At 42.8% G+C, this 25,000-nt stretch overlaps 1 protein-coding gene across 6 annotated transcripts in view; it reads right to left on the bottom strand.

Annotated features, from left to right (window-relative positions):
• smoc1 (SPARC related modular calcium binding 1) overlaps positions 1 to 25,000 on the bottom strand; it is a 206,994-nt gene that overhangs the window by 180,965 nt on the left and 1,029 nt on the right. The gene's annotated exons all lie outside the window — the stretch shown is intronic.

The raw sequence follows: 25,000 nt of genomic DNA, 5'->3' as shown, positions 1-25,000 counted from the left end.
ATTGATTAAAAACATCAAGGGACAGGACATCATAATCCTACTGGAAACATGGTGTCGTGGAGACATAGATACTCAGTGTCCCTCAGGCTATAGAGAAAGTTTACTACCATCAATCAAACATAAACATGTTAAACGGGGCCGAGACTCAGGTGGAATCATCATTTGGCATAAGCAGGACTTAGCACTGAATGAAATGAAAAAAGGTACTAATCACATTTGGTTAAAACTTAACAAAGGTACAATCTATTGTGACAATGATGTATACATATGTGCAGCTTATGCTCCTCCTTCAGATTCATCATATTATGATGATCAGTTTTTTGACAATCTCCATACAGAAATCATTCAATTTCAGGCAGAGGGTAAAGTGCTTCTTTGTGGAGATTTCAATGCAAGAACAGGTTCTGAGCCTGACTACACTGATGCGGGAGGTAACCACCACATATTGGGACACCCCTCCTTGTACAGTAGCCCAATTATAAATAATAGAAACAGTCCTGACCAAATACTGAACAAAAATGGGAAGGAGTTAGTGCATCTCTGTCGAGCCTTAGGCCTGTACATGCTTAATGGTAGAATCAGAGGGGACTCTTTAGGTCAGTTTACTTACTGCTCAGCTCTTGGGACAAGTGTAGTCGATTATGCCATCACTGACATTGACCCCTCCTCCATTAGTGCATTCACTGTCAGACCACAGACACCATTGTCAGATCACAGTCAGATCAACGTGTTTCTGAAGAAATTAACCGGCAATATTCATTCAAAAAAAACAGCCGAATAAACTCTACAACATGAACCAATCGTACAGATGGGCTCAAAACAGTGCAGAGAGATTCATTGAAACATTGAACTCAAATGAAATGATGAACTCTATACAGTTTTTCAATTACTCACAATACCAAAACAATAAAGAAGGTGTCAATTCGGCTACTCAAAACATAAATAACATTTTCCAAAAAGCAGCATCGAAAGCAAATTTGAGAAAACCAAAGAAATGCAACATCAGAAACAAAAAACAAAATGTTTCTGAAAAATGGTTTGATAACGAATGTAAAACAATTAGAAAACACCTAAGACAAATTTCAAATGAAAAACATAAGCAGCAAAACAACCCAGATCTACGCTATGAATACTTTGAAACTCTGAAACAGTATAAACATACACTAAAACGCAAGAAATTGAATTATACCAACAAGACACTTGATGAAATTGAAAGTGCAATTGACCAAAATCAGTTCTGGGACATGTGGAACAATTTAAGCATGACAAAGCCACAAGAATTAGCCATACAAGATGAAGGAATTTGGAAAACTTATTTTGATAATCTATACAAAAACATCCCACAAAAAGAATTACAACAGAACCAATTAGAAATTCAAGAAAAATTGAACATCCTTGAATCGGTCATTAAAAACAACCAAAATCCATTAGATTACCCAATAACCCAACAAGAACTAAATGAAAAGCTAAAATCTATAAAATCAAAGAAGGCTTGTGGTCTAGATAACATCAGAAATGAAATGCTGAAAAACAGCACACCTGAGTTGCAAAATGCTGTGCTTAAGTTGTTCAACATAGTTTTATCTTCTGGCTGCTTCCCTGATGTCTGGAACCAGGGGCTCATCTCCCCTATCCACAAATGTGGAGACAAATCAGACCCCAATAATTACAGGGGAATTTGCGTAAACAGCAACTTGGGAAAGGTTTTCTGTAGCATTTTGAATTCAAGAATTCAAACCTTTCTTCAAGAGAAAAATGTAATAAGTAAATGTCAAATTGGCTTTCTCCCTAACCATCGCACTACTGACCATATATACACCTTACATACACTAATTAATAAACACGTACACCAAAAAAAAGAGGGCAAAATATTTGCTTGCTTTATTGACTTTAAAAAAGCATTTGATTCTATTTGGCATGAAGGGCTATTCTACAAAATTCTCCAAAGTGGGCTTGGTGGTAAGGTGTATGACTTAATAAAATGTATGTACACAGAAAACAAGTGTGCAATAAAAATCAAAACCAAAGAACAGAATTCTTTTCACAACGTCGAGGTGTGAGACAAGGCTGCAGTTTGAGTCCAAATCTTTTCAACATTTATATCAATGAGTTAGCAGACATGTTAGACCATTCTCCAGCCCCAGGACTTACACTATTTGACACAGAGGTAAAATACCTGCTATATGCTGATGACTTGGTACTTCTATCACCAACCAAAGAAGGTCTTCAACAGAACCTTAACATTCTAGAGCAATATTGCAATAATTGGGCCCTGGCAGTAAATTTCAAAAAAACTAAAATCATGATTTTCCAAAAAAAAAACAGATGTCAGAAACACAAATATAAATTCACCCTGAACAACACCATAATTGAACACACTAAAAATTACACATACCTTGGTCTGACCATATCTGCATCGGGAAACTTTAATATGGCAGTGAATGCACTCAAAGAAAAAGCCCGCAGAGCATTGTATGCAATAAAAATGAAATTATTCAAAATCAATATCCCAATTAGAATTTGGACCAAAATATTTGACAGTGTAATCCTACCAATAGCTCTTTACGGAAGTGAGGTTTGGGGGCCACTCAATAAACTGGACTTTAAAATATGGGACAAACATCCAATTGAAGCCCTACATGCAGAATTCTGTCGGAATATTCTTAAAGTCCAGCGAAATACACCAACTAATGCATGTAGGGCAGAATTGGGCCGCTTTCCAGTAGTAATAAAAATACAGAAAAGATCATTAAAATTTTGGCTACATCTAAATTCAAGTCCAAATTCAAGTCTGCAATTTAAAGCACTTCAAACCCAAGAGCTGAGCCCAGAAACGAGCCCTCTCAGTCAGCTGGTGTTGGACCTAACCAACCAAGCTGACACCAGCACTGCTTCAAAAGAAAGAATTCTAATGAACAAAAGCATGAACCAATCAAAGGACTCATATTTACAACATTGGAAAAAACGAAACAAAATCCCAAAGTCGACTAAATTGCTATCTGACCCTAAACAGAGAATATGAATTGGCTGATTATCTCTACTCTGTCAGAGATACGAAGCAGAGACAGATCCTTACCAAGTACAGGCTGAGTGACCACCAATTGGCAATAGAAACCGGCAGACATAAAAAGACATGGCTACCCAAAGAGGAGCGTATATGTGGTCACTGCACGACAGGGGAGGTAGAAACAGAAATGCACTTTCTCCTTTACTGTGATAAATATTCCTCACAAAGACATTCATTATTCACAGAAATGACTAGATTTGTTCCAAATTTTAACTTATTAAACCCAGAGGAAAAACTAAAAATACTCATGGGCGAAGGAGCTATGGCTCCTCTTGCAGCCAAATATGTATTTGCCTGCCATAGCCTGAGGGACACTGAATAATAACATCTGCATAGTAAATAGTAACGTACTTAATATTGTTATTTAGTTATAAGTTAGTTATAGTTTCATTTTCCATATTTAGATTTGTATATTTATTATATTTATACTATTGACTGTTACCATTTTATTGTTGTTATTTATTTATTATTATTTACTACCATTTTTATTATTATTTGTTATTATTTTTTTATTTTTTTTACAATGTATATTGTATACATTGTTGCTTTGGCAATATTGACGCAATGTTTTTCATGCCAATAAAGCAGCTTGAATTGAATTGAATTGAATTGAGAGAGAGAGAGAGAGAGAGAGAGAGAGAGAGAGAGAGAGAGAGAGAGAGAGAGACAGAGAGAGAGAGAGAGAGACAGAGAGACAGAGAGACAGAGAGGAGAGAGAGAGAGAGAGAGAGAGAGACAGAGACGAGAGAGAGAGAGAGAGAGAGAGAGAGAGAGAGACAGAGAGAGAGAGAGACAGAGAGACAGAGAGACAGAGAGAGAGAGAGAGAGAGAGAGAGAGAGAGAGAGAGAGAGAGAGAGAGAGAGAGAGAGAGAGAGACAGAGAGAGAGAGAGAGAGAGAGAGAGAGAGAGAGAGAGAGAGAGAGAGAGAGAGAGAGAGAGAGAGAGAGAGAGAGAGAGAGAGAGAGAGAGAGAGAGAGAGAGAGAGAGAGAGAGAGAGAGAGAGAGAGAGAGAGAGAGAGAGAGAGAGAGAGAGAGAGAGAGAGACAGAGAGAGAGAGAGAGAGAGAGAGAGGACAGAGACAGAGAGAGAGAGAGACAGAGAGAGAGAGAGAGAGAGAGCAGAGAGAGAGAGAGAGAGAGAGAGAGAGACAGAGAGAGAGAGAGAGAGAGAGAGAGAGAGAGAGAGAGAGAGAGAGAGAGAGAGAGAGAGAGAGAGAGAGAGAGAGAGAGAGAGAGAGAGAGAGAGAGAGAGAGAGAGAGAGAGAGAGAGAGAGAGAGAGAGAGAGAGAGAGAGAGAGAGAGAGAGAGAGAGAGAGAGAGAGAGACAGAGAGAGAGAGACAGAGAGAGAGAGAGAGAGAGAGAGAGAGAGAGAGAGAGAGAGAGAGAGTGAGCTACATGTACCAGCTCTGCTCTAATGTGTGAGAGAGTAATTACCTCTGGGCAGAACAACAGCACAGCCGGACGGTACATCCTTGCCTGATTGCAAGTCGATGGCCGGCACAGAACCGAGGGAAAAATAAAATAATAATTAAACGCCATAGCCAAACTAAAATGTAGCACGTCCCCCGGGTGGAGGCTGTAGAAAGGAGTTGACCACTCCCAGAACTGATTGTGTGCATCACTAATGGTATATATATCCTTATATAGTTTTGACCAGGGCCCATGGGACACAGCAATTATGTACAGTATGTGGGTCTCAATTAACATGGTTTAAGGACATCTATAAAACAAATGCCATCTCTCATACTGTCTCAATCAACACACTTTGACTTAACGTTGTTATAAAAACATAAGTGAGAAAAGAAACGTAAGCTACCCTACCCATTCCCTCCCTCCCCTCCCCTCCCCTCCCCTCCCCTCCCCTCCCCTCCCCTCATTCCTTTAAAATGCTAATTAGGTTTTATCTAAAAGAGAAACCTGTCATTTAACTCTCAAAGTAGAAACCTCTAAAAGGGGTTTGCAGCAGCGTGTTGTTAACTGGCAAGTAGAAACCTCTAAAAGGAGTTTGCAGCAGCGTGTTGTTAACTGGCAAGTAGAAACCTCTAAAAGGAGTTTGCAGCGTGTTGTTAACTGGCAGTAGAAACCTCTAAAAGGAGTTTGCAGCGTGTTGTTAACTGGCAGTAGAAACCTCTAAAAGGAGTTTGCAGCGTGTTGTTAACTGGCAAGTAGAAAAGGTGCTGGACAGAGTTTCACACAGAAGGTGTGAAGTGTGTGTGCCACTCACAGCGGGGGGGGTGGTTAGCTCATAAGTGTGTGTGTGTATGTGTGTGAGTGTGTGAACTCCTAGTCCCCTACTCAGAGCAGAGCTCCATATAGGACCTACACACACACACACACACACACATAGCAGTGGGCTACAAACATTGAAGAAAGAAGCTTGCCCCTTTTTCTGACAAACTCTTTCAAATGGTAACTGCTCACTTGTGGCTATGGTAACCAGTGGAGTGTGTGTGACAGAAACAAAGAATCTTTTATAAACGACTAAACTGTCAACTGAAGCTACCGGACCACATAAAAAAAACAAAGTGAGAAGTGAGAATAGTCTAGTCCCAACCTACAAGGTGTTCCTGGGTTAATGGACAGTACTTTAGTCCCAACCTACAAGGTGTTCCTGGGTTAATGGACAGTACTTTAGTCCCAACCTACAAGGTGTTCCTGGGTTAATGGACAGTACTTTAGTCCCAACCTACAAGGTGTTCCTGGGTTAATGGACAGTACTTTAGTCCCAACCTACAAGGTGTCCCTGGGTTAATGGACATTACTTTAGTCCCAACCTACAAGGTGTTCCTGGGTTAATGGACAGTACTTTAGTCCCAACCTACAAGGTGTTCCTGGGTTAATGTACAGTACTTTAGTCCCAACATACAAGGTGTTCCTGGGTTAATGGCTAAAGTATTTTAGTCCCAACCTACAAGGTGTTCCTGGGTTAATGGACAGTACTTTAGTCCCAACCTACAAGGTGTTCCTGGGTTAATGGCTAAAGTACTTTAGTCCCAACCTACAAGGTGTTCCTGGGTTAATGTACAGTACTTTAGTCCCAACCTACAAGGTGTTCCTGGGTTAATGTACAGTACTTTAGTCCCAACCTACAAGGTGTTCCTGGGTTAATGACTAAAGTACTTTAGTCCCAACCTACAAGGCGTTCCTGGGTTAATGGACAGTACTTTAGTCCCAACCTACAAGGTGTTCCTGGGTTAATGGCTAAATTATTTTAGTCCCAACCTACAAGGTGTTCCTGGGTTAATGGACAGTACTTTAGTCCCAACCTACAAGGTGTTCCTGGGTTAATGGCTAAAGTACTTTAGTCCCAACCTACAAGGTGTTCCTGGGTTAATGTACAGTACTTTAGTCCCAACCTACAAGGTGTTCCTGGGTTAATGTACAGTACTTTAGTCCCAACCTACAAGGTGTTCCTGGGATAATGACTAAAGTACTTTAATCCCAACCTACAAGGCGTTCCTGGGTTAATGGACAGTACTTTAGTCCCAACCTACAAGGTGTTCCTGGGTTAATGGCTAAAGTATTTTAGTCCCAACCTACAAGGTGTTCCTGGGTTAATGGACAGTACTTTAGTCCCAACCTACAAGGTGTTCCTGGGTTAATGTACAGTATTTTAGTCCCAACCTACAAGGTGTTCCTGGGTTAATGTACAGTACTTTAGTCCCAACCTACAAGGTGTTCCTGGGTTAATGTACAGTACTTTAGTCCCAATCTACAAGGTGCTCCTGGGTTAATGTGTAAAGTAGTTTAGTCCCAACCTACAAGGTGTTCCTGGGTTAATGACTAAAGTACTTTAGTCCCAACCTACAAGGTGTTCCTGGGTTAATGGACAGTACTTTAGTCCCAGCCTACAAGGTGTTCCTGGGTTAATGGACAGTACTTTAGTCCCAACCTACAAGGTGTTCCTGGGTTAATGACTAAAGTACTTTAGTCCCAACCTACAAGGTGTTCCTGGGTTAATGTACAGTACTTTAGTCCCAACCTACAAGGTGTTTCTGGGTTAATGTACAGTACTTTAGTCCCAATCTACAAGGTGCTCCTGGGTTAATGTGTAAAGTAGTTTAGTCCCAACCTACAAGGTGTTCCTGGGTTAATGTACAGTACTTTAGTCCCAAACCAAAAGGTGTTTCTGGGTTAATATATGAAGAATTTTAGTCCCAACCTACAAGGTGTTCCGGGGTTAATGTCTAAAGTACTTTAGACCCAACCTACAAGGTGTTCCTGGATTACTGTCTGAAGTACGTTAGTTCCAACCTACAAGGTGTTCCTGGGTTAATGACTAAAGTAATCTAGTCCCAACCTACAAGGTGTTCGTGGGTTAATGGCTAAAATACTTTAGTCCCAATCTACAAGGTGATCCTTGTGAATGTAAAGTACTTCAGACAAAACCTACAAGGTGTTCCTGGGTTAATGTGAAGTACTTTATTCCCAACCTACAAGGTGTTCCTGGTTTAATGGAAAGTACTTTAGTCCCAACCTACAAGGTGTTCCTGGGTTAATGTACAGTACTTTAGTCCCAACCTACAAGGTGTTCCTGGGTTAATGACTAAAGTACTTTAGTCCCAACCTACAAGGTGTTCCTGGGTTAATGGACAGTACTTTAGTCCCAGCCTACAAGGTGTTCCTGGGTTAATGTACAGTACTTTAGTCCCAACCTACAAGGTGTTCCTGGGTTAATGACTAAAGTACTTTAGTCCCAACCTACAAGGTGTTCCTGGGTTAATGGACAGTACTTTAGTCCCAACCTACAAGGTGTTCCTGGGTTAATGGCTAAAGTACTTTAGTCCCAACCTACAAGGTGTTCCTGGGTTAATGTACAGTACTTTAGTCCCAACCTACAAGGCGTTCCTGGGTTAATAGACAGTACTTTAGTCCCAACCTACAAGGTGTTCCTGGATTAATGGCTAAAGTATTTTAGTCCCAACCTACAAGGTGTTCCTGGGTTAATGGACAGTACTTTAGTCCCAACCTACAAGGTGTTCCTGGGTTAATGGCTAAAGTACTTTAGTCCCAACCTACAAGGTGTTCCTGGGTTAATGTACAGTACTTTAGTCCCAACCTACAAGGTGTTCCTGGGTTAATGTACAGTACTTTAGTCCCAACCTACAAGGTGTCCCTGGGTTAATGTACAGTACTTTAGTCCCAATCTACAAGGTGCTCCTGGGTTAATGGCTAAAGTATTTTAGTCCCAACCTACAAGGTGTTCCTGGGTTAATGGACAGTACTTTAGTCCCAACCTACAAGGTGTTCCTGGGTTAATGGCTAAAGTACTTTAGTCCCAACCTACAAGGTGTTCCTGGGTTAATGTACAGTACTTTAGTCCCAACCTACAAGGTGTTCCTGGGTTAATGTACAGTACTTTAGTCCCAACCTACAAGGTGTTCCTGGGTTAATGACTAAAGTACTTTAGTCCCAACCTACAAGGTGTTCCTGGGTTAATGGACAGTACTTTAGTCCCAACCTACAAGGTGTTCCTGGGTTAATGGCAAAATTATTTTAGTCCCAACCTACAAGGTGTTCCTGGGTTAATGGACAGTACTTTAGTCCCAACCTACAAGGTGTTCCTGGGTTAATGGCTAAAGTACTTTAGTCCCAACCTACAAGGTGTTCCTGGGTTAATGTACAGTACTTTAGTCCCAACCTACAAGGTGTTCCTGGGTTAATGTACAGTACTTTAGTCCCAACCTACAAGGTGTTCCTGGGATAATGACTAAAGTACTTTAATCCCAACCTACAAGGCGTTCCTGGGTTAATGGACAGTACTTTAGTCCCAACCTACAAGGTGTTCCTGGGTTAATGGCTAAAGTATTTTAGTCCCAACCTACAAGGTGTTCCTGGGTTAATGGACAGTACTTTAGTCCCAACCTACAAGGTGTTCCTGGGTTAATGTACAGTATTTTAGTCCCAACCTACAAGGTGTTCCTGGGTTAATGTACAGTACTTTAGTCCCAACCTACAAGGTGTTCCTGGGTTAATGTACAGTACTTTAGTCCCAATCTACAAGGTGCTCCTGGGTTAATGTGTAAAGTAGTTTAGTCCCAACCTACAAGGTGTTCCTGGGTTAATGACTAAAGTACTTTAGTCCCAACCTACAAGGTGTTCCTGGGTTAATGGACAGTACTTTAGTCCCAGCCTACAAGGTGTTCCTGGGTTAATGGACAGTACTTTAGTCCCAACCTACAAGGTGTTCCTGGGTTAATGACTAAAGTACTTTAGTCCCAACCTACAAGGTGTTCCTGGGTTAATGTACAGTACTTTAGTCCCAACCTACAAGGTGTTTCTGGGTTAATGTACAGTACTTTAGTCCCAATCTACAAGGTGCTCCTGGGTTAATGTGTAAAGTAGTTTAGTCCCAACCTACAAGGTGTTCCTGGGTTAATGTACAGTACTTTAGTCCCAAACCAAAAGGTGTTTCTGGGTTAATATATGAAGAATTTTAGTCCCAACCTACAAGGTGTTCGGGTTAATGTCTAAAGTACTTTAGACCCAACCTACAAGGTGTTCCTGGATTACTGTCTGAAGTACGTTAGTTCCAACCTACAAGGTGTTCCTGGGTTAATGACTAAAGTAATCTAGTCCCAACCTACAAGGTGTTCGTGGGTTAATGGCTAAAATACTTTAGTCCCAATCTACAAGGTGATCCTTGTGAATGTAAAGTACTTCAGACAAAACCTACAAGGTGTTCCTGGGTTAATGTGAAGTACTTTATTCCCAACCTACAAGGTGTTCCTGGTTTAATGGAAAGTACTTTAGTCCCAACCTACAAGGTGTTCCTGGGTTAATGTACAGTACTTTAGTCCCAACCTACAAGGTGTTCCTGGGTTAATGACTAAAGTACTTTAGTCCCAACCTACAAGGTGTTCCTGGGTTAATGGACAGTACTTTAGTCCCAGCCTACAAGGTGTTCCTGGGTTAATGTACAGTACTTTAGTCCCAACCTACAAGGTGTTCCTGGGTTAATGACTAAAGTACTTTAGTCCCAACCTACAAGGTGTTCCTGGGTTAATGGACAGTACTTTAGTCCCAACCTACAAGGTGTTCCTGGGTTAATGGCTAAAGTACTTTAGTCCCAACCTACAAGGTGTTCCTGGGTTAATGTACAGTACTTTAGTCCCAACCTACAAGGCGTTCCTGGGTTAATAGACAGTACTTTAGTCCCAACCTACAAGGTGTTCCTGGATTAATGGCTAAAGTATTTTAGTCCCAACCTACAAGGTGTTCCTGGGTTAATGGACAGTACTTTAGTCCCAACCTACAAGGTGTTCCTGGGTTAATGGCTAAAGTACTTTAGTCCCAACCTACAAGGTGTTCCTGGGTTAATGTACAGTACTTTAGTCCCAACCTACAAGGTGTTCCTGGGTTAATGTACAGTACTTTAGTCCCAACCTACAAGGTGTCCCTGGGTTAATGTACAGTACTTTAGTCCCAATCTACAAGGTGCTCCTGGGTTAATGTGTACAGTAGTTTAGTCCCAACCTACAAGGTGTTCCTGGGTTAATGTACAGTACTTTAGTCCCAAACCAAAAGGTGTTCCTGGGTTAATGTATGAAGAATTTTAGTCCCAACCTACAAGGTGTTCCGGGGTTAATGTCTAAAGTACTTTAGACCCAACCTACAAGGTGTTCCTGGATTACTGTCTGAAGTACGTTAGTTCCAACCTACAAGGTGTTCCTGGGTTAATGACTAAAGTAATCTAGTCCCAACCTACAAGGTGTTCCTGGGTTAATGGCTAAAATACTTTAGTCCCAATCTACAAGGTGATCCTTGTGAATGTAAAGTACTTCAGACAAAACCTACAAGGTGTTCCTGGGTTAATGTGAAGTACTTTATTCCCAACCTACAAGGTGTTCCTGGGTTAGTGGAAAGTACTTTGCCCCTACCTACAAGGTGTTCCTGGGTTAATGTAAAATACTTTAAACCCAACCTACAAGGTGTTCCTGGATTAATGTTAAGTACTTTAGTCCCATAATACAAGGTGTTCCTGGGTTAATGTAAAATACTTTAAACCCAACCTACAAGGTGTTCCTGGATTAATGTTAAGTACTTTAGTCCCAACCTACAAGGTGTTCCTGTGTTAATGTTGAAAGTACTTTGGTCCCAACCTACAATGTCTTCCTGGGTTAATGTAAAGTACTTTATTCCCAACCTACAAGGTGTTCCTGATTTAATGGCTGAAGTACTTTATACCCATTACATTTACATTTACATTTTCGTCATTTAGCAGACGCTCTTATCCAGAGCGACTTACAAATAGGTGCACTCACCTTATAGCCAGTGGGATAACCACTTGACAATTTTTTAAAAATAATAATTATTATTATTATTATTATTTTTTATTTTTTTTGGGGGGGTGGGTTGGGGTAAGGGGGGGTAGAAGGATTACTTTATCCTATCCCAGGTATTCCTTAAAGAGGTGGGGTTTCAAATGTCTCCGGAAGGTGGTGAGTGACTCCGCTGTCCTGGCGTCGTGAGGGAGCTTGTTCCACCATTGGGGTGCCAGAGCAGCGAACAGTTTTGACTGGGCTGAGCGGGAACTATGCTTCCGCAGAGGTAGGGGAGCCAGCAGGCCAGAGGTGGATGAACGCAATGCCCTCGTTTGGGTGTAGGGACTGATCAGAGCCTGAAGGTACGGAGGTGCCGTTCCCCTCACAGCTCCGTAGGCAAGCACCATGGTGTTCCTGGGTTAATGTTAAGTACTTTAGTCCCAATCTACAAGATGTTCCTGGGTTAATGTAAAGTACACTGCTCAAAAAAATTAAGGGAACACTAAAATAACACATCCTAGATCTGAATGAATGAAATAATCTTATTAAATACTTTTTTCTTTACATAGTTGAATGTGCTGACAACAAAATCACACAAAAATGATCAATGGAAATCAAATTTATCAACCCATGGAGGTCTGGATTTGGAGTCACCCTCAAAATTAAAGTGGAAAACCACACTACAGGCTGATCCAACTTTGATGTAATGTCCTTAAAACAAGTCAAAATGAGGCTCAGTAGTGTGTGTGGCCTCCACGTGCCTGTATGACCTCCCTACAACGCCTGGGCATGCTCCTGATGAGGTGGCGGATGGTCTCCTGAGGGATCTCCTCCCAGACCTGGACTAAAGCATCCGCCAACTCCTGGACAGTCTGTGGTGCAACAAGACGTTGGTGGATGGAGCGAGACATGATGTCCCAGATGTGCTCAATTGGATTCAGGTCTGGGGAACGGGCGGGCCAGTCCATAGCATCAATGCCTTCCTCTTGCAGGAACTGCTGACACACTCCAGCCACATGAGGTCTAGCATTGTCTTGCATTAGGAGGAACCCAGGGCCAACCGCACCAGCATATGGTCTCACAAGGGGTCTGAGGATCTCATCTCGGTACCTAATGGCAGTCAGGCTACCTCTGGCGAGCACATGGAGGGCTGTGCCAAAGAAATGCCACCCCACACCATGACTGACCCACCGCCAAACCGGTCATGCTGGAGGATGTTGCAGGCAGCAGAACGTTCTCCACGGCGTCTCCAGACTCTGTCACGTCTTTCACATGTGCTCAGTGTGAACCTGCTTTCATCTGTGAAGAGCACAGGGCGCCAGTGGCGAATTTGCCAATCTTGGTGTTCTCTGGCAAATGCCAAACGTCCTGCACGGTGTTGGGCTGTAAGCACAACCCCCACCTGTGGACGTCGGGCCCTCATACCACCCTCATGGAGTCTGTTTCTGACCGTTTGAGCAGACACATGCACATCTGTGGCCTGCTGGAGGTCATTTTGCAGGGCTCTGGCAGTGCTCCACCTGCTCCTCCTTGCACAAAGGCGGAGGTAGCGGTCCTGCTGCTGGGTTGTTGCCCTCCTACGGCCTCCTCCACGTCTCCTGATGTACTGGCCTGTCTCCTGGTAGCGCCTCCATGCTCTGGACACTACGCTGACAGACACAGCAAACCTTCTTGCCACAGCTCGCATTGATGTGCCATCCTGGATGAACTGCACTACCTGAGCCACTTGTGTGGGTTGTAGACTCCGTCTCATGCTACCACTAGAGTGAAAGCACCGCCAGCATTCAAAAGTGACCAAAACATCAGCCAGGAAGCATAGGAACTGAGAAGTGGTCTGTGGTCACCACCTGCAAAACCAGTCCTTTATTGGGGGTGTCTTGCTAATTGCCTATAATTTCCACCTGTTGTCTATTCCATTTGCACAACAGCATGTGAAATTTATTGTCAATCAGTGTTGCTTCCTAAGTGGACAGTTTGATTTCACAGAAGTGTGATTGACTTGGAGTTACATTGTGTTGTTTAAGTGTTCCCTTTATTTTTTTGAGCAGTGTACTTTAGTCCCAACCAACTAGGTGTTCCTGGGTTAATATCTAAAGCATGTTAGACCCAACCTACAAGGTGTTCTTTGTGAATGTAAAGTACTTCAGACCCAACCTACAAGGTTAATGTAATGTACTTTAGTCCCAACCTACAAGGTGTTCTTGGGTTAATGTCTAAAATACTTTAGATCCAATTTACAAGGTGTTCCTGGGTAAATGGCTAAAGTACTTTAGTCCCAACCTACAAGGTGTTCCTGGGTTAATGTAATGTAGTTTAGTCCCAACCTACAAGGTGTTCCTGGGTTAATGGCTAAAGTACTTTAGTCCAAACCTACAACGTGTTCCTGGGTTAATGGCTAAAGTACTTTAGTCCCAACCTACAAGGTGTTCCTGGGTTAATGTAAAGTATTTTAGTCTCAACCTACAAGGTGTTCCTGGGTTATAAATGATGTAAAGTACTTTAGTCCCAACCTACAGGGTGTTCCTGGGTTAATGGTTAATGTACTTAAACCCAACCTACAAGTTGTTTCTGGGTTAATGGCTAAAGTACTTTCACATGAGATGAAGGAGAAGGAAATAGATGATTTCTTTTGGAGGATTATTGAACATTTGGAGAGGGGAGGATTACATCCCAAATGCCACCCTATTCCCACAGGGCTCTGGTCAAAAGTAGTGCACTAAATAGGGAATAGGGTGTAATTTGGGATGCCCCAAGAACTTCCTGTGTGGAAGTTGGTGAAAATCAGATTATCAACATTCCTCATTGGTGCCTAATGCCCCATCCTGGCCACCGTACAGTCAGTCATGTCTCACAAACACACCTCCCACCTTCTTGGGGAGAGAGACTTGAATGAAGTGTTGAATCAAAGCTAGAGGAACAGCTTAAAGGAACAAGGCTGCTGTACTAAGCTGCTGTACTGTGAGGAGGAAGGAAAGGAAGTAATTCTGCCATCCTCTTAATGTAGGAGATTAGAGACTTTGGGAGTTTAACCCCCCCCAATAAGAGATCACAAATATATCTGCTCCCCTAGCCCCACTCCCTTCATCAAAAGACAGAGAGAAAGGCAACAGCAAGAGTTAGAATTAAAGAGTAAAGTTGGGTAGCTGAGCAGTGAGAGTGAGGGTTGGAGTGGCTAGATCACGTAGCTCAATTGGTAGAGCACGGCGCTTGTAACGCCAGGGTAGTGGGTTCGATCCCCGGGACCACCCATATGTAAAAATGTATGCACACATGACTGTAAGTCGCTTTGGATAAAAGTGTCTGCTAAATGGCTTATTATTATTATTATTATTATCATATTATTATCATCAGGCTATGTGAGCAGTTCCAACCCTATGTAATATACCAGGCTAGTCTGCTCATATAGCCTGATGATCTGGCCCACGCCAACCCTCTCCTCTCACTCTCATTAACTATAGCACTGCATAGGCCTCCCCGGTCTAATGGAGCCAGTGATTACATGGTAGAACGTTTAGAAACCGGCCAGTGAACCATGACTATCGTACGGATAGATCTGCAGAAGGGTTGAGTGGAGCTGTGATTGTCTGATCCATGCAGCCTTCTCAAATGGCACCCTATTCCCTATGTAGTGCACTACTTTTGACTGACCAGAACCTTATGGGCCCTGGTGAAATGTAGCGCCACCATATTTGGGAATCGGATGCCATTTGGGACGCAGACCATGTGTGGACTCACTGCTGCAGCGGGCTCAAATCAAGAGCTCAGAACTCAGACTGCAATTCATTACCCTGATTAGAACGAGCAATTCAGTTCCCTCTCCAGTCTACTCCTGGTTACAGAGAGAGAAGGGTACATTCAGGGAAGTTCCCTCTCCAGTCTACTCCTGGTTACAGAGAGAGAAGGGTACATTCAGGGAAGTTCCCTCTCCAGTCTACTCCTGGTTACAGAGAGAGAAGGGTACATTCAGGGAAGTTCCCTCTCCAGTCTACTCCTGGTTACAGAGAGAGAAGGGTACATTCAGGGAAGTTCCCTCTCCAGTCTACTCCTGGTTACAGAGAGAGAAGGGTACATTCAGGGAAGTTCCCTCTCCAGTCTACTCCTGGTTACAGAGAGAGAAGGGTACATTCAGGGAAGTTCCCTCTCCAGTCTACTCCTGGTTACAGAGAGAGAAGGGTACATTCAGGGAAGTTCCCTCTCCAGTCTACTCCTGGTTACAGAGAGAGAAGGGTACATTCAGGGAAGTTCCCTCTCCAGTCTACTCCTGGTTACAGAGAGAGAAGGGGTACATTCAGGGAAGTTCCCTCTCCAGTCTACTCCTGGTTACAGAGAGAGAAGGGTACATTCAGGGAAGTTCCCTCTCCAGTCTACTCCTGGTTACAGAGAGAAGGGGTACATTCAGGGAAGTTCCCTCTCAGTCTACTCCTGGTTACAGAGAGAGAAGGGTACATTCAGGGAAGTTCCCTCTCCAGTCTACTCCTGGTTACAGAGAGAGAAGGGTACATTCAGGGAAGTTCCCTCTCCAGTCTACTCCTGGTTACAGAGAGAGAAGGGTACATTCAGGGAAGTTCCCTCTCCAGTCTACTCCTGGTTACAGAGAGAGAAGGGTACATTCAGGGAAGTTCCCTCTCCAGTCTACTCCTGGTTACAGAGAGAGAAGGGTACATTCAGGGAAGTTCCCTCTCCAGTCTACTCCTGGTTACAGAGAGAGAAGGGTAGAAGAGTACAGCTGGTAAGTCTTAACTGAGCTAGATAAAGGACCTACTGTCTGTCTAGTGTGAGTCTCTAGGCCTCCATGAAAAATGTTCTGCATTTGAACAGCTGTAGCAATGAGACCATCCATTCCTACTTGACAAACAGTTGTAGCAATGAGACCATCCATTCCTACTTGACAAACAGCTGTACCAATGAGACCATCCATTCCTACTTGACAAACAGCTGTACCAATGAGACCATCCAATCCTACTTGACAAACAGCTGTAGCAATGAGGCCATTGATTCTTACTTGACAAACAGCTGTAGCAATGAGACCATCCATTCCTACTTGACAAACAGCTGTATCAATGAGACCATCCATTCCTACTTGACAAACACAAGACATTCACAGCACATAGAGGGAATGGTTAGGATTCCTTCACTGGCCAAGTCTGTGTTTCCTTGGATTTCTTTCTAATATTTCTTAATGCAGTAATACTGGTCATGAATGAGACCCAGAATATATCCACAGGCCTTCAAAACCATGCAGAAGCACCAATACAAGACCTACACTAAACCCTCGGATCTCACCATCAGGAAATAATACAAAATAATACATAATATAACATTAATATTATAATAATTATGTTATGATGCGTTTGTGAGATATAATCTCCTGTCTGCCCTTTACTCTGCAGAGTAGTGCCCTGGGATGGCTGGTGTCAGCAAGGCTCCCTGTACCCAGAGGTCCGTTTGTCTGATTGTGAAAATCAGTAAATAATAGTGAAAGCCATCAGGGTGTTACTAGCAGGAGTAATGAGACATCAGGGTGTGATATTAACCACCATCTCTGTTTGTCCTTTATGTGATATTAACCACCATCTCTGTTTGTCCTTTATGTGATATTAACCACCATCTCTGTTTGTCCTTTATGTGATATTAACCACCATCTCTGTTTGTCCTTTATGTGATATTAACCACCATCTCTGTTTGTCCTTTATGTGATATTAACCACCATCTCTGTTTGTCCTTTATGTGATATTAACCACCATCTCTGTTTGTCCTTTATGTGATATTAACCACCATCTCTGTTTGTCCTTTATGTGATATTAACCACCATCTCTGTTTGTCCTTTATGTGATATTAACCACCATCTCTGTTTGTCCTTTATGTGATATTAACCACCATCTCTGTTTGTCCTTTATGTGATATTAACCACCATCTCTGTTTGTCCTTTATGTGATATTAACCACCATCTCTGTTTGTCCTTTATGTGATATTAACCACCATCTCTGTTTGTCCTTTATGTGATATTAACCACCATCTCTGTTTGTCCTTTATGTGATATTAACCACCATCTCTGTTTGTCCTTTATGTGATATTAACCACCATCTCTGTTTGTCCTTTATGTGATATTAACCACCATCTCTGTTTGTCCTTTATGTGATATTAACCACCATCTCTGTTTGTCCTTTATGTGATATTAACCACCATCTCTGTTTGTCCTTTATGTGATATTAACCACCATCTCTGTTTGTCCTTTATGTGATATTAACCACCATCTCTGTTTGTCCTTTATGTGATATTAACCACCATCTCTGTTTCACTCAGTGATGGTAACAACAGTCAGGGTTGCTTTCATGAAGATATTTTCAACACACCAGCAGTATACACACTCAGAGACAAGGAATCAATCAGCTAGATGAGGGGTTTTCCCCATGACATTACCATGATAATATATCAGTGCTGTTTTAAATGATTAAGTCTCCACTTGTTGGCCATAGATCCAGGAGGGGGAGGCCAGGCATCCCAAATGGCATCCTATTTCCTTAGTAGTCCACTACTTTTGACCAGGGCCCACATGGGGACACACTTTTATCTGCCCTATTTCTTAACTCTTATTAATCACATTGATCATTCCAGTCTGACAGCGTTTAGTATCTGTCCCTGAGTCTGAAATAATTTTGATTGATTGCATTACATCCGTCTTAGCTTCATGATATATACTGACTTCGTAATACATCTCCATGGGAAAATGGTAAACCACGTAATGTCTCAAACACGTCATTCCATGAGTGTTAGAATCGTCAAGGAGACATCCTTGTTAGCAGTTCCAGATAAAAAAATGTAAAAACATAACTCCCACATGATGCACCCACAACCCCAAACCTTGTTTAACCCGGCCACCCACACCTTGTTTAACCCGGCCACCCACACCTTGTTTAACCCGGCCACCCACACCTTGTTTAACCCGGCCACCCACACCTTGTTTAACCTGGCCACCCAAATCTTGTTTAACCCAGCCACCCACACCTTGTTTAACCCGGCCACCCACACCTTGTTTAACCCGGCCACCCACAACTTGTTTAACCCAGACACCCACACTCTAATACTCTGACCAAGGGGTTAGGCGTGTGTGTGTGTGTGTGTGTGTGCATGTGTGTGTGTGTGTGTGTGTGTCTGCGCGCGCGTGTGTGTGTGTGTGTTTGCGTGTTCAAAATGGAGAATCCATGGAGAACCACTGGATGTCTACAGAATGTCACAAGCTTTACAGTGGCTTGCGAAAGTATTCACCCCCCCCTTGGCATTTTTCCTATTTTGGGGGGTTTGTATCATTTGATTTACACAACATGCCTACCACTTTGAATATGCTAAATATATATTTTTTGTGAAACAAACAAGAAGACAAAAAAACAGAAAACTTGAGTGTGCATAACTATACACCTGTTCTGAAAGGCGCCAGAGTCTACAACACCACTAAGCAAGAGGCACCACCAAGCAAGCGGCACCATGAAGACCAAGGAGCTCTCCAAACAGGTCAGGGACAAAGTTGTGGAGAAGTACAGATCAGGGTTGGGTTATAGAAAAATATCCGAAAATTTGAACATCCCCTGGAGCACCATTAAATCAATTATTAAAAAATTGAAAGAATATGGCACCACAACAAACCTGCCAAGAGAGGGCCGCCCACCAAAACTCACGGACCAGGCAAGGAGGGCATTAATCAGAGAGGCAACAAAGAGACCAAAGATAACCCTGAAGGAGCTGCAAAGCTCCACAGCGGAGATTGGAGTATCTGTCCATAGGACCACTTTAAGCCGTACTCTCCACAGAGCTGGGCTTTATGGAAGAGTGGCCAGAAAAAAGCCATTGCTTAAAGAAAAAAAATAAGCAAACACATTTGGTGTTCACCAAATGGCATGTGGGAGACTAAAATTAAGCTTTTTGGCCATCAAGGAAAACGCTATGTCTGGCGCAAACCCAACACCTCTCATCACCCTGAGAACACCATCCCCACAGTGAAGCATGGTGGTGGCAGCATGCTGTGGGAATGTTTTTCATCGGCAGGGACTGGGATACTGGTCAGAATTTAAGGAATTATGGATTGCGCTAAATAGAGGGAAATTCTTGAGGGAAACCTGTTTCAGTCTTCCAGAGATTTGAGACTGGGACGGAGGTTCACCTTCCAGCAGGACAATGACCCTAAGCATACTGCTAAAGCAACACTCGAGTGGTTTAAGGGGAAACATTTAAATATCTTGGAATGGCCTAGTCAAAGCCCAGACCTCAATCCAATTGAGAATATGTGGTATGACTTAAAGATTGCTGTACACCAGTGGAACCTATCCATCTTGAAGGAGCTGGAGCAGTTTTGCCTTGAAGAATGAGCAAAAATCCCAGTGGCTAGATGTGCCAAGCTTATAGAGACATACCCCAAGAGACTTGCAGCTGTTATTGCTGCAAAAGGTGGCTCTACAAAGTATTGACTTTGGCGAATGATACAAACCCCCCCAAAAAATCAATTTCAATTCCAGGTTGTAAGGCAACAAAATAGGAAAAATGCCAATGGGGGGTGAATAGTTTCGCAAGCCACTGTACAGTATGTGTTTCCATCATATTGACTTGTTGTGGATAAAAGGCTGTGTGAGGACCTAGTGCACATAAAAATACCTTCTGTTGTTCAATTCCCCTGAACTGAATAAATAATACAAGTTAAATAGGTTTCCATCGCATTTTAAACTCTACTGCTGGTTTTCTCACAAAAAATGTTGCGTTAAATAATGAGTTTATCCACTCTGCTATTGGCACACACTAGCCAACAGCTGGCGGATACAGTGGGGGTATAGCGTACATAATGAGATTATTATGGACAAATGGCAGCCAAGCATCGATGATCATGTCACCAGAATAAAACTCTCAATATTTATTGGAAAGGAGCATCAAGCTCCTCACCGTGCACTTTCACCACCCTGTGAAGTTCATCATAATTAATTTAATCTGTAGCTTAATAAACTGCATGCTTTCCAACGAGTCGTAGTGGGAGGACCACACAACATGTCATCGCGTGACTCCAACTTTACTTTGATATGATGGTTATTCTATCCATATTTGCGCATAAAAGCTTTTCCGCCAACATTTCTCGCATAATTCATTTTTCAGAGACAAAAAGATCCTACCTTGTCTAGCGTATTTTGTTTTGTCAACATTTGGAAAGTTTACCTGAAAATGTTCTGTTTCCATCAGGCCTGTTGTGACATTTTTTATCCAAATTGGTACTTTAGAACCCTGGGTGTTAGCCCAGCTAGGCCTTTACTCTACAGCCTGTCTGTCTGGCAGCCTGCATGCCTGTCTGGCTGCCTGCATGTCTGTCTGCCTGCCTGCCTGTCTGTCTATCTGGCTGCCTGCCTGTCTGCCTGCCTGTCTGTCTGGCTGGCTGTCTGGCTGCCTGTCTGGCTGCCTGCCTGCCTGCCTGCCTGCCTGCCTGCCTGCCTGCCTGTCTGGCTGCCTGCCTGTCTGGCTGGCTGGCTGGCTGCCTGGCTGCCTGTCTGGCTGCCTGTCTGGCTGCCTGCCTGTCTGTCTGGCTGCCTGCCTGCCTGTCTGTCTGGCTGCCTGCCTGTCTGGCTGGCTGGCTGCCTGCCTGTCTGGCTGCATGCTGTATCAGGATGGAAAGTGGGGGTGTGAAGTCTGTCTGTGTATCACTGCAGCTGTGAACAATGTTAAAAGTATTTGTGGTGGAGAGGGGGTGTGGCGGAGAGGGGGAGAGGGGGAGTGGTGGAGAGGGGAGAGTGAGTGGGAGAGAGGGGGAGTGGGAGAGAGGGGGAGTGGGGAGAGTGGGATGGGGTCTGGGGGTGGGGGGAGACGGGGAGGGGGGGGGGAGAGGGAGGGGAGGAGGGAGGGGGGGGGGAGGGGTAGGGGGAGGGAGGGGAGAGGGAGAGGGAGAGGGGGAGGGGGAGGGAGAGAGGGAGTGGGGGGAGTTGGAGAGAGGTGGCGTGGGAGAGGGAGGGGGAGGGGGAGGGGGAGGTGGAGGGGGGGAGAGAGGTGGAGTGGAGAGAGGGGAAGTGGGGGAGTGGCATGGAGTAGTGGGGGGAGGGGGAGGGAGAGGGAGTGGGAGAGAGGTGGAGTGGGAGAGGGAGAGGGGAGGGGAGGGGGGGGAGGGGAGAGGGGGGAGTGGGGGAGTGGGATGGAGGAGTGGGGGGAGGGGGAGTGGGAGAGGGAGTGGGGGAGAGGGGGAGGGAGAGGGGGAGGGGGAGAGAGGTGAGTGGGAAAGGGGTAAGGGGAGGGGGGAGTACAGCAGGCTATGTGGAGCTAGCTTCCTCCTTACTGAAATTAAGCAATGCCCTGAGAGAGACTGGTGATGTCATGTTGTGTCATGTGATGTTATGTTATGTCATGTTATGTGGGTGGTGGGAGAGTTTCTGAGGTCTTTATAATAATTATTATAATAATAATAGTAGTGATAGTAGTAGTAGTAGTAGTAGTAGTAGTAGTAGTCGTAGTAATAATAGTAGTAGTAGTAATAGTAGTAGTAATAGTAGTAATAGTAGTAATAATAGTAGTAGTAGTAGTAGTAGTAGTAGTAGTAGTAGTAGTAGTAGTAGTAGTAGTAGTAGTAGTAGCAATAGTAGTAATAGTAATAGTAGTAGTAGTAATAGTAGTAGTAGTAGTAATAGTAGTAATAGTAGTAGTAGTAATAGTAGTGATATTAGTAATAATAGTAGTAGTAGTAATGATAGAGGTAATAATAGTAGTAGTAGTAGTAATAGTAGTAGTAGTAGTAGTAGTAGTAGTAATAGTAGTAATAGTAACAGTAGTAATATAAATAGAAGTATTTTAGTAGTAGTAGTATTAATATTAATAGTAGTAGTAGTAATAGTAATAGTAGTGATAGTAATAATAATAGTAATAGTAGTAGTAGTAGTAATATTTAATAGTAATAATAATGATAATAATAGTAATGATAATAATAGTAATAGTAGTAGTAATAGTAGTAGTAGTAGTAGTAATAGTAGTAGTAGTAGTAGTAGTAGTAGTAGTAGTAGTAGTAGTAGTAGTAGTAGTAGTAGTAGTAGTAGTAGTAGTAGTAGTAACTTCATGTGTTTATGTGGTACAGATGTGGAGCAGAGTACAGTAATATGAAGTTATATAATGTGGAGTTATGTAAGTCGCTCTGGATAAGAGCGTCTGCTAAATGACGTAAATGTAAATGTAAATATACAGTAATGTGGAGTTATATACAGTAATGTGGAGTTATATACAGTAATGTGGAGTTATATACAGTAATGTGGAGTTATATACAGTAATGTGGAGTTATATACAGTAATGTGGAGTTATATACAGTAATATGGAGTTATATACAGTAATGTGGAGTTATATACAGTAATATGGAGTTATATACAGTAATGTGGAGTTATATACAGTAATGTGGAGTTATATACAGTAATGTGGAGTTATATACAGTAATATGGAGTTATATACAGTAATGTGGAGTTATATACAGTAATGTGGAGTTATATACAGTAATGTGGAGTTATATACAGTAATATGGAGTTATATACAGTAATGTGGAGTTATATACAGTAATATGGAGTTATATACAGTAATATGGAGTTATATACAGTAATATGGAGTTATATACAGTAATGTGGAGTTATATACAGTAATATGGAGTTATATACAGTAATGTGGAGTTATATACAGTAATGTGGAGTTATATACATTACTGTGGGTTTGATACTGTAGCACTGTAACAGGCTGTAAACACTGACTGGCAACAGCTGACTGTGGCAAATAAAATCTATAAAAAACATAAGTCATTTTATTTTACGCCATCAGTGCCAGTGTCCGTATGCCATTACATTCAGGGTTCTGCTTTAAAGATTGTAACACATGAAATTGGTTAAGTGTCTAAGATGAATCAGATGATGAAGGATCCATGGATTCATCCCAAATGGTACCCTATTTCCTATATAGTGCACTACTTTGAACAGGGCCTCTGGTCAAAAGTAGTGCACTATATAGGGGATAGGGTGCCATTTGAGATGCAGACTTTTTCTCACTGAGTCATCCTCTATTCCTCCCCCTTCTGACTACAAATATAACAGCCTCCATCTGAACCCATCTAACCCTCACCAACCCTAACCCAGAGTCATCTATATAGAGAGTTGGGCAAAAGCGGTTTCTGTCTGACTGTTCCGAGAGCGCCAATTTCTCCTCCATGGCCGTTGCTAAATGATAGTTTAACGCTTCCGCGTTGTGCCGTTTTAATTCTGATCATTTATAAAAAACCTATGAAGATGTCCAGTGAAAGCAGATATGCAACAGTACAGACGGTCATACACATTATCCTGAATACTAATCAATAAAAACGTCTTAAATTCGGCTGCTCTGTTTCGCTTGTTTACAGCAAGTCATTTCAGAGGGAACTTTGTTCATCGCCAACATTTAGAGAATGAAGACGCGAACATGGCAGCCGTTCTAAGACCTAACTCATCTGTAGCTTCAACACCATTCTTCTCTTCCATCCCTCCCCTTCTCGTGCTCTTTGTTTCTCAGTTTGACTGGCCAGCATGGTGGCCACTTATGAAAGAAGAGAGAGAGAGAGAGAGAGAGAGAGAGAGAGAGAGAGAGAGAGAGAGAGAGAGAGAGAGAGAGAGAGAGAGAGAGAGAGAGAGAGAGAGAGAGAGAGAGAGAGAGAGAGAGAGAGAGAGAGAGAGAGAGAGAGAGAGAGAGAGAGAGAGAGAGAGAGAGAGAGAGAGAGAGAGAGCAGAGAGAGAGAGCAGAGAGAGAAGAGAGAGAGAGAGAGAGAGAGAGAGAGAGGAGGGAGACAGAGACAGAGAGAGAGAGAGGAGGGAGACAGACATAGACATAGGAGAGGAGCGAGAGGGAGACAGACATAGACATAGGAGAGGAGCGAGAGAGAGACAGAGGAGAGAGAGAGACAGACAGACAGGGGAGGGAGACAGAGGAGAGAGAGAGAAAGAGACAGAGGAGAGAGAGAAACAGAGACAGAGCGACAGACAGAGGAGGGAGACAGAGTAGTGAAAGAGAGACATAAGAGAGAGAGGAGAGAGAGAGAGAGAGAGAGAGAGAGAGAGAGAGAGAGAGAGAGAGAGAGAGAGAGAGAGAGAGAGAGAGAGAGCGCTTGAGTTAGAGGTAGCATACAGAGAGTCACCCTTGAGAGTTACAAATTGTTCTACACAGATAAGGGGGAATCCAAACCGTGAGGAGAGAGAGAGAGAGAGAGAGAGAGAGAGAGAGAGAGACACTCTGTCTGCTCATCACTGAGTCACTTACACAAAACACCATTACACTTCAAATTCACTCCAAAGAAACCCACTTGCACAGACAACCCACTCAGCACACATCTACACTCTATAGGTCATTTTGCAGGAAGATCAAAATATAATATCGACCCATATGTCCACTGCCAATATAGCAATACACTTCTGTCGTTATTATATAATCATGTCAGACTGATATAACCCAATATAGATTACATCCAGTTCAACTGATGAGTATGAAGTTCCTAACATTATGATATTACTACAGGTCCCACTAAACTAACTACAGAGTATGATATTACTACAGGTCCCACTAAACTAACTACAGAGTATGATATTACTAAACTAACTACAGAGTATGATATTACTACAGGTCCCACTAAACTAACTACAGAGTATGATATTACTACAGGTC

This window comes from Coregonus clupeaformis, chromosome 25, assembly GCF_020615455.1.
Source record: "Coregonus clupeaformis isolate EN_2021a chromosome 25, ASM2061545v1, whole genome shotgun sequence".
Lineage (NCBI taxonomy): Eukaryota > Metazoa > Chordata > Actinopteri > Salmoniformes > Salmonidae > Coregonus > Coregonus clupeaformis.
This window is presented reverse-complemented; position numbering and strand designations above follow the sequence as displayed.